Genomic DNA, 9,380 nt, shown 5'->3' with positions numbered 1-9,380 from the left:
TTGCAAGCAGGACACCATTGTAGATGGAAGGCTTTGTACCTGGGTTGTGTTTACCTTTCTTCTTGGATACCACACACAGTGCCTTCAAGTACCATGAACACAAGGCTGTAGGAGTGAAGGCTTTAGGTAAGCACCAGCTTAACTTCTTTGTGTTCCATGAATTGTGTAAGTGTTGTCTGCAGCAGCAGGACCTTACCATCAGTTTGTGGATAACCACCAGCCTTGGCAACAGCCTGGGTTGTTTGGGGATTCCTCTGGGACCCCTTTAGCCAAGAATTTGATTAGATGTAACCCCTTCCCAGCACTGGGAGTTTCATTTGGTGACAAGACTTGTCCAACTGGGCTTCTGTCTCGCCCCCCCCCCCCCCCCCGATGTGGCAATTTCATTCAGATTGCTTTCATACATGTATGTATTTTAGGAAGTTTCTAGTGTATTAGGTTTCCATACGACCCTCAAATGACTCTTAGTTTTGTTTTTGTTTTTTGGGTTTTTTTAAGGATTTATTTATTTATTATGTATACAGTGTTCTGCCTGCATGTATGACTGCAGGCCAGAAGAGGGCACCAGATCTCATTACAGATGGTTGTGAGCCACCATGTGGTTGCTGGGAATTGAACTCAGGACCTCTGGAAGAGCAGTCAGTGCTCTTAACCTCTGAGCCATCTCTCCAGCCCTGACTCTTAGTTTTATCTGTCCCTCCTTGTATGCCTTCCCTTACCTCCCACATCCCTCCCGATCCTTGTTTGAACCTCCTGGTCTAGTCAGCCCCCTCATCCATCCATAACTATCTTGTTTCCCCTTCCCAGGAAGAGCCATCTCTGCCCCCTGCCCTGGTCCCTCACTCTCTACCTAGCCTCTGTGGTATATGGTTTGAAACTTGCATATCAATGACTTAACAGCTAATATCCACATTATCAGTGAATATATACCATATTTGTCTTTCTGGATCTGAGTTACTTCACTCATGATGATATATTCTAGTTCCTTCATTTTACCTGGGAATTTAGTGTTTTCATTTTTTAAATAATAATAATGAATCTTTTTATTATATATTAACATCAATAATAATGTTATAAAAGATAATTATACGTTTAAATACAAAAAGTTTAGGAAGTTAGGAAAGCATCCTCTGTTTTATACATTTACAAATCTACTTAACTTATGGCTTAATACAGGCTCTTTGTGGACTGTCATAAATGCTTCAATAGTCTGTTCTGATATGTGGTTTGAGTTGGTAGAGAAATTTTAAAAAAGCCCTCATGTAGATCTGTAGGTAAGAAAGAAAAGAATAATTTAATACCTTTCATGTGATGTTTGAGCATTATTCTTTATAGTATACCCAAACTTGACAAGCCATAGTGTCTTAAGGGGAAGTTGTAATGTAGAATCTGAAACCATATCAATCAATTCCAGCCCATTAAAATATATTGACCTATTTTTCACTTTGAATGAATGGATTTTTTAGCAAGCATAAATTCTAAAGTAATACACTGGACTCTTACAAAGTACTGGAGGGATTTCTGAAGATTTTCTAAATGTTGACACATTTCCTTACCCCAAATTAATATTCATTAACATCACCAATTACTTCATCAGGAAAGCTGCCACACTAATGGTGGCATAACTGTGGATTTTCTAATACCTTTACTTGAAATCTTGAATGCTGTCATTATACACAAATATTATTCACATTCTTCATTTCTTTTTATATTAACATATTTATTGATTCTTTAGGAATTTCACATCATGTACCCCAACCCCACTCATTTCCCAGTCTTTCCATGACCACCCTCTACCCTTGTAGCCTCCCTCACTGTGATAGTGTGAATGTAATTGGACCCCATAATCTCATAGAGAGTGGCACTATTAGGAGGTGTGGCTTTGTTGGAGTGGATATGGCCTTGTTGGACGAAGTGTGTCACTGTGGCTTTGAAGTCTCGTGTATGCTCAGGATACTGCTCAATGTCACAGTCAACTTCTTGCTGCCTAAAAGATGTAGGACTCTCGGCTATTCCTCCAGCACCACATCTGCCTGCATGCTGCCATGCTCCCCACCATGATGATAATGGATTGAACCTCTGAAACTGTAAGCGAGCCACCCCAATTAAATGTTCTCTTTAAAAGAGTAGCCATGGTCATGGTGTCCCTTCACAACAATAGAAACCCTAAGATACCCCTCTCCTAGAAGAACTTTTTTTTAAAAAAAGAGAAATAATAAAAAAGAAAAACAAACAAACAAACAAAAAACAAAAAAATCTCACTCCTTCAACTTTCCCACCTTCCCGTCACATACTCGTCAGAGTGGCTTGGGAGTCTCATGTGGCACACAGTAGACCCTTTTGTCCACATAGCTTTACTTGCAAATGTTCATTGCAATGAGTTGTTGGCCAGGTCAAGGCCTCTGGCTTCTGGGACACCATCAATACTGGACCCTCATTGAAACTTCTCTTGGTTATCCTGTTGTTGCCCTAGTCATGGAGTGTGGTATGATATTTTGTTTGTGTTTTGACAAATAAAGCTTGCCTAGAGATCAGAGGGTGGAACTAGCCACTAGTTAACCATAGAGACAAGGAAGTAGTGGCACACACCTTTAATTTCACCACTTGGGGGGAGGAGGAAGCAGGAAGATCAGGAGTTCAAGGCCACCCTGGGCTACACAAGATTGAACCAGTCTAAAAGAGAAACAATGCCAAGCAGTGGTGGCACACACCTTTAATCCCAGCACCCAGGAGACTCATGCCTTTAATACCAGCACTAGGGAGGTGGAGACAGGAATATAAGGCAGGTAGAGACAGGATCTCAGCCCATTCAGTCTGAGGATTTGTAGAGACAGTATCTCATTCATTTGTCTGAGATTTTGTAGAGGTAAGAAGTTTCCAGTGGCTGGCTGCTCTGCTTCTCTGATCTTTCAGCTTTCACCCTAATCTCTGACTCTGGGTTTTTATTTAATAAGACATTCCCATCCTGTAATGCATATATGTTTTACCAACAAGTCCAGAGTGCTTACTACCTCCTGCTCACTTGGCCAAATGAGCATAATGTCATCAATGTAATGGACCAGTGTGATACTTTGTGAAAGAAAGGTGATCAAGATCTCTCTGAACTATGTTACAGCACAGGACTGGAGAATTTACATACCCTTTGGACAGAACTGTAAAGATGTCCTTCTGGCCTTGCAAGCCCAAAGAAAATTGCTTTTGGTGGTTCTTATTGGCAGACATGGAGGAGAAAAAGGATTCGCAAAATCAGTAGCTATATACCAGGTCCTGGGAGGTGCATTAGTCTATCTAGGAAACCATGTCTGGTATCGCAGCTGCAACTGAAGTCACTATTTAATTAAGCTTGCAATAAACGGTGTCATTCTTCATTTATCCATCTTCTGCACAGCCTAAATAGGGAGTTAAATAGAGATGTGGTAGGAACCACCACCCCTAATCTTTTAAGTCCTTGACCATGGCACTAACATCTCTAATCCTTTAACTCCAGTGGCTTCCACTTGGCCTTTCCAACCATAATAGTCCTCACTCCATTGGTCAGGCAACCAATGTGGGAAATCTGCCTACTTCTAAATATTTCTGTCTCATTTATACATTCTGGAGCTGGGGAAATAACAAGACAGACAGGTCCTGATATAATATAGAGACTACATTACCCTAATATCATAAATAAGCAGATCATACAAATCAGACCTCTACAAAGAAATTTCAGAATTAAATGGCACAGATCCAATCAGTTTGACAGGTATCTGTAGAGTATTCCCTTCAAATGCTGTGGAATACACATTTTTCTCAGCACCCTATTGAACTTTCTCTAAAACAGATATCCACTTAAGGCCATAAAGCGAGTCTTAACAAATACAAAAGAATCAAAATACTCTCTTGTATGTCATCAGATCGCAGCGGAGTAAAAGTAATAATCAGTACAGGAAGAAACTACACAAACATACTGAGATAAAAACATTATTGAATGACCATGAAGAAACTGGAGAGAAAAGTGCCTACAATAAAACGGAAATGAAGGCACAGTATATCAGAATCTCTGAGATACAGCAAAGGCAGTTCTGAGAGTCAAGTTTACAGCTATGAATGATTATATTAAAAGATGAAAAAGAGTACTGGGAATAGAGTTTAGTGGATAAAGTGTTTGCTTTGTAAGCACGAGGTCCCAAGTTCAGATGCCCCAGCATGCACATAAAACCTGGATACAGAAGCACTCCCCAGTAAAGAAAGCCCTGTGCTAAGGAGGTGAAGGCAGGCACAGTCTGCTCAGTTTGATGGCCATCCAGTCTAGCCAACACAATGAAATCACTGAGAGAACTAATCTCGGGAAAAATAAGATGGAGAGCAACAGAAAAAGACCCCCAATGTTGACATCTGGTCTCTGCACATATACCCTCACGTGTGTGTGCACACGCATGGATATATTACACATAACGTTCAACAAAGAAGTCAAGGGAATAATTTCACCATCCAGTCCAAGTCTTAGAAGAACAAGAAGTAGCCAACCCCAGCAGTAGATGGAAAGAAATCTTAAGGAGCAAAGCAGAAATTAATGACATGGAGACTAAGGACAATACAAAGAATCAATGAAGCCAAGAGTTGGCTCATAGAAAAGACAAGATTGATAAGACTGTAGCCAAACTAACCACAAAAAGGGAGATATCTAAATAAATAAAATTAGAGATGAAAGCGGCTATGAGAGCATATACTAGTGACATCCAGAAGGTCACTGAGGAGCAGTTTAAAAACATATATTCTACAAAGCTGAAAAGTCTAGAAAACAACCAGAGACAAATATGACCCTACAAAATTAAATCAAGAACATAAACAACTTAAGCAGATTTATAAAGAGCAACAAGGCTGAAGCAGTCTCCCAACAAGGAAAAGCCCAGAAGTGGGCAGAGTCACTGTTCGATTCTACTGGCCCTTTGAAGAAAAGCTAACAATGCTTCTCTCAACATAGTCCATAAAGTATAAAGAGAAGGAAGCGTACAAGATTCATTACATGATACCAGTGTTCCCCCAACACCAAAACCAGATACGGTTACAACAACAACAAAAAACAATAAACACAAATACAATAGTTCTCAATAAAAATAATTGCAAATCAAATTTAACAACACATTAAAAAGAGTATCTATCATGATCAAGCTAATCTCATTCCAGTAATAGTTCCACATATGTATAATAAGTAAGTATAATATAAGTATATATAATCAATAAGTATAATGCAACAAGTTAAGAGAATTGGGTACAGAAATCACATGATCATGTCAGTGCAAGGGCCTTTGTGATAAAATCTCTGAGGAAATTAGGAATAGAAGGCACATAATAAAGGCTATGTACAAAAGAAAAAACCCAATAAAATAAAATAAAGGCTATGTACAACAAACCAATGTCTAGATTAAACTAAATGGGAAAAAAAACTCAAGCTATTACCTCTAAAATCAGGAATGAGGTAATGGTGTCCATGATTACTCAATATACTACCTCATAGCCATGACAATCAAGAAAGAAAAAGACATTTAGAAGAGTAATGTTAGACCCCTACCTCCTACCATGCATAACAATCAATTCAAATGGATCAAATATAGTCATGTCATCTGAGACTCTGATGTGGTGGAGAAAGACAGGGAAAGCACCTCAAGAAACAGGTGTAGGCGATGACTTCCTGAAAAGGACTCCAAATGCTTAGGAAATAATTGCAAGAACTGACAAATAGGATTGTAGAAAATTAAAAAAAAAAAAAGAACTTTTCTACATAGTAAATGAAACAAACAGCACGATGAATACACAAGCTGCAGAACCCAACCACACATCTGACAAGAGGTTAGTATATCGAATCTACAAAGAACTCAGATGACTAGAAATCAAAAAGCTGGAGATGGGGACATGCCTCAGTGGGCGAGGTGTCTGCTGTACAAGCATGAGGCCCTAACTTCAGATCCCTACCCCAGCCTTGTGTTATGAAAAGAAAAGAAAAGAAAAAAAAGAAAAGAAAAGAAAAGGAAAGGAAAGAAAGGAAAGGAAAAGATGGGTGTGAGGGTGCATTCCTTGACCTCAGCTCTGACTGGTGGAGACAGAAGGGTACTGTGGGCACAACGGACAGCCAGTTTAGCCAACTGATCAGTGAGAGACACTGGCTGATACATGTTTAGTGTGGTTTCCACACATCCATACATAGACATGTACAATCACACACAGAGATACAGCACACAGACACATGCACACAAGCAAATAAACCTATGAATAACTAATCAAATAATCAACAGTACTCAAAAAGAGAAATGGAAGTAGCCAAGAAATAATATTTGAAAAAAATGTTCCACCTTAGCCTCCAAAGAAATGCATACTCCAACTATACTGAGATTCCATCTCATCCACTTCAGAATGACTGTCCTCAAGAAAACAAATGACAACAGGTATTGGTGAGAATGTGAAGGAAAAGAAACTTTTTACACTGCTGGTGGGAGGGGGCACTTGAGTAGCCACTATGGAAATCGGCACAGAGATTTCTCAAAACACTAAAGCTAGAATCACCATACCACCAGGCTAGTCTACCCCTGGAAGGAATCTAAATCAGCACCCCAAAGAGATACTTATACATTCATGTTTCAAAGCCATGCTCATACAAAACCCACACAAAAGTGGTTTCCTGCAAGAAACCTATAAACAGATTACATCACTCTACTTAGGGTTTCTCCAGACATTCACCATTTGGTGTTGTCCAGGGTTATCACTTTGGCCCATGATGGATATCTGTATCAGTGCCATGTTGTTCAAACATAAACTGACTCATAAGGCCTCTGTAACCTTTAGAATAATACTGCCCACGATGAGCTAGGTATTCCTACATCAATTAAAAAGCAAGACAGTTCTCCAAAGACATGCATGCAAATCAACCTAGTCTAGATAATCCCTTCCCAGGTGATTCTAGGTTGTGTCAATCAACAGTTAAAGTTAATGAGCCCAGTTGCTTTACCAACTACACATAGACTAGAGGTATGGCTTATGGTAGAATGCTTACCTAGCATAAGAAAAACCCTGAATTTGATCCATAACACCCCAAAATCAAATGAAGAGCACTGTTTCATGATGTTACTGTTGCCAACAATCTTCTGGTCAACCTCACTTTCTCCTCTATCAAATATGGGGTTGTGCTTAGCTGTTTACCATGACTGATTGAGATTTTTATTCTATTTAGTAGTTTCTTCCCAATACTCATTCTTCATTTTTTTTTTAATTTGGTTTTTCGAGACAGGGTTTCTCTGTGTAGCTTTGCGCCTCTCCTGGAACTCACTTGGTAGCCCAGGCTGGCCTCGAACTCACAGAGATCCGCCTGGCTCTGCCTCCCGAGTGCTGGGATTAAAGGCGTGCGCCACCACCGCCCGGCTTCATTCTTCATTTTTAATGTTCATGCCGTTCTCAGTTTGGCCAGTAGGAGCCCCTTCAAGTTGCCCCTGTGTCCTTTTGACCTGTCCCCCTAGTTCTTTGAGCATTATGTTACTCTCTACCATGACATGTTCTAGGCTCATCCTGTCTGGATTTGGTTATTTCCCCCAAGAATGGCATATATGTTTTGATGATTCACATTAACTGTCATCCTGGTAAAAATCTAGAATCACCTGTGAGACAGCCTCTGAGCATGACTCAGAGAAATTAGCTTGATTGACTTAATTGAGATGGGAAGCCCTGTCCACTGTGTGTAGTACTATTTCCTAGGCAGAGAGGGGAGAGAGAGAGAGAGAGAGAGAGAGAGAGAGAGAGAGAGAGAGAGAGAGAGAGAGAGAGAGAGAGCTCCTATTGTTGTGGATAACCTGCCATGATGACTATACCTTAAACTGTAGCCAAAATAAGCATTTTATCCCCCTTTTGGGGGGGTTGGGTGGGAGGGTCAAGATATTTCATCACAGAAACTGAAAAAGAAACTCAGACACACGTCCATCTGTACACATCAGCATTTACATACATAGAAGTTCCTCACCCCCAAGAATCCCTAACAGACATACTTCCAACTCCAACCCAATCCCCAGAGTGTTCACCTTTCTCCTCTCCCACTTACAAGTTTCTCCTCACCCTCATCCTGTTCATCTGCTTTGTTCATCTTGGTTTTCCCTCTGTTTCAGCTTCTTCCTCTTCCCTAGTATATACATAGGAAATCTGGCCACCAGCAGGTTCTCAATTTCATCTTATGGCTTGACCTAACCAGAAGGAAATAGATCACATTCAAAGCAAAGGCCCTAGGTAAAGCATATCTTAGCATTTTTAAACTATTAAATACAGATTTTAAAATACTCTAAACACCTAGGAATAGCATTCTCTTTAAAACAAAACAAAACAAACTCTCTTCAAAGGAATAGACGCCAGATGCTTATCTTTCTAGTTAGAGAATTCCCATGAGAAGGTGAGTAGTCTAAAGTGCCCTGGAAGTGAGGTCCCATGGCATGAACCATGCTCTACAGAAGCAGAAAGAAGAGTCAGTTCTCAGAAGCATGCTGGGAAATTCCTACAAGAAGCTTGTGGACAGAGTTGCTAAGGAGAGAACGCCTCACTGAGCCATCAGCAATAGACCAGTAAAGAGATCATGGAGAGGGGGAGTGGTCCACAGAACTTCCTGCAAAGCTCGGGGTCAACACAATTCCTCCTTACAGATGCCAAAGCCAATAATGAACCTGAGAGGAGACTGAGCAAAAGCAGAGGGAAGGAGGTGATTCAGAGACCCAAGGACAGAATACACTTGCGAGATTATGCAATGTTCAGAAAACGATTTCCTAAAACTCTTAGTACTCTCAAGTGAATGTGAGCACAAAGTCAAGGAGTAGGAGATAAAAGGAATCTCAAAGGTTACCTGTAGATGTATCCAACCTTCTTATTAAATAATAAACACAGAACCAATGCAAAGAAGAAAGCCAAGAGGTCAGAGCTAAGAGCTAAAACCTTACCCTTCCTCCTGCGGTGGTCCTACCTCTCCGAACCAGAGCTACCCCTGTGTTAAAGTCTTTATATAGAGTTCTTGTCCTGCCTTCTCATTGGTTGTAAACCCAACCACATGACCGCCTCCTCACAGCCTGTCTGTATAGGCCTCCAGGTTTTCCATGATTGGTATTAAGATTAAAGGCATGTGTATCCAATAATGGCTGTATCCCTGAACACACAGAGACTTACCCAGCTCTGCCTACCAAGTGCTGGAATTACAAGCGTACGCTACCACTGCCCTGCTTTCCTATGGCTTGCTAATAGCTCTGACCCCCGGGCAACTTTATTTATTAACATACAAATAATATTTTAATACAAATAAAATATCACCATAGTTACCTTACTACTTTGCTGCATCTACGGCATCTTTCTAGAAAGATCTTTTATACCCCTGTATTCATGGC

The 9,380-nt window shown here is 40.4% G+C and overlaps 1 long non-coding RNA gene across 2 annotated transcripts in view; it reads right to left on the bottom strand.

Annotated features, from left to right (window-relative positions):
* Window positions 1-385: 385 nt before the first annotated feature.
* Window positions 386-9,380, bottom strand: part of LOC128118958 (uncharacterized) — a 100,914-nt gene continuing 91,919 nt past the window's right edge. Inside the window, exons 7-8 of one of the 2 annotated variants that reach the window (XR_008221396.1) lie at window positions 8,077-8,201; window positions 386-1,268 (exon numbers count right to left, since the gene is read on the bottom strand). This is a non-coding gene — a long non-coding RNA (uncharacterized LOC128118958). Of the gene's footprint in view, window positions 1,269-1,294; window positions 8,202-9,380 lie in introns of those variants that run through there. The other variant, XR_008221395.1, reaches the window with a different exon arrangement.

Source organism: Peromyscus californicus, unplaced genomic scaffold (genome assembly GCF_007827085.1).
Source record: "Peromyscus californicus insignis strain IS unplaced genomic scaffold, ASM782708v3 Scaffold_23__1_contigs__length_62951481, whole genome shotgun sequence".
Lineage (NCBI taxonomy): Eukaryota > Metazoa > Chordata > Mammalia > Rodentia > Cricetidae > Peromyscus > Peromyscus californicus.
This window is presented reverse-complemented; position numbering and strand designations above follow the sequence as displayed.